Source organism: Galeopterus variegatus, unplaced genomic scaffold, assembly GCF_000696425.1.
Source record: "Galeopterus variegatus unplaced genomic scaffold, G_variegatus-3.0.2 Scaffold23119, whole genome shotgun sequence".
In the NCBI taxonomy this organism is placed as follows: Eukaryota; Metazoa; Chordata; class Mammalia; order Dermoptera; family Cynocephalidae; genus Galeopterus; species Galeopterus variegatus.
Window position 1 is genome coordinate 1 of NW_007749230.1, and position 1,569 is coordinate 1,569.

Here is a 1,569-nt window from a genome sequence, read left to right on the forward strand (position 1 = left end):
GCGACACTGAGGGTTGCGATCCATTGCCGGACACGGAAAAAGACAAAAAAAAAAAAACATTATATATATATATCATATAAATAATATATAATAAACATTATATTTAAACTTATTTACTTTGCAGTGCTCAAACCTTTCTATACCTTTATAATTGTAGAACACCTAGTTAATCTTTGAATAATTATATTAAAAAATAATTTCTTCTTTTAACCTGGGACCATTGGCATTCCAAAGGATAAAACCATCTCACATCAATAACTTACTTTTCAAAGATTGAAGTATATCAGATAAGTAGGTCATCTTTTCAGTTTTCATCAATAGTCTGGTCAGTCTGAATGAGGGTAGGTGATCAGTTTTTCCTATTTTGACTAAAATGATCTATTGTTTAGGTATCATTTCAACACTACCTTAGTGAAATTATTTGAATGAATGCACTAGACTAGGAACTGACTTGTGAGTAACATATAAAATAATTAGAAGTCTTTGAAAGACGTTCATAAGCGTGAAAGCACAGAAGGGAAGGATGATTACACTGAAGGAACTTGCTGTCCAGTCCTCACTCAGACTCAGTCTGTGAAAACAGGAAAGGGCATAAAAGGCAGTACTAATACTTCAGATTAATCTCAAATATTAACTGAATTCTGAACACATTTTGCTTTTCATATAATTTTGTCCCTTGAAATTTTTGAGTGAAAAAGATCAAATCAATTATTTTTTAGAAATTACTTTCATTTCCCAAATGCACTGTGCACTGCTTTCTTTGCAATATTCTTTAAACACAGCATTCCACGTTATGTACCCATATCACTTCACCAAACAAGTAGTTTATCCTCTTTGGTCTTCCAGTCTCTTAAAAATCAAATAAGTTTTGGTTCTAAGAGTTATCTTAAACATTACATTTTTTTCTTTAAAACAACATGTTTTTATTATGAGACATTACAGAACAGTAAGTGCATCCTCCTCGTCCTCTCCTTTTTATTTCTTTCATTTATGCATTCTTCATTTTAATTTTTTCTCCACAAATAATTATTGGGGCCCTTAGTATCCACAACTGGATAAAATATTAACTAACAGTAGTAAAGAGTTGCAGCCACAAGTAGAAACATCATTTCTAGGGGTGAAATGCGCAGATGGTGAGCACACATGGATGTTGTTGATATTCCATCTAAAGATGGAATTCCAGATAAAGTTGAGCAGCAGTGAATAAAAAAGACAACAGATTCATTAATTATTCTTGTGCTGATCCATAAATTCCAAAGGCTAAATGGTTCATGGTGTGCTTATCCCTGAGCTTTGGCATTATAATTTGGGGCCGTGTCCTTAGCTACACATTCCATTTCTGCCTCCCTCACTAGCCAGTAAGTACCTTGAACAAACAGATCCAATACGTACTGTTGTCTTGATTGCCACTCTCTTCTACAAGAGCTTTGTGCATGGTAGACGACATGTGTATGTCAAATTGTTAAGTTTATTCAAATTATCATTTATCCCTAATATAAGTGCTTCCATATGAAAATGTGGATTTGGAGGGACTCCCTGCTGCTTTATATGTATAATGATTACTTTGTG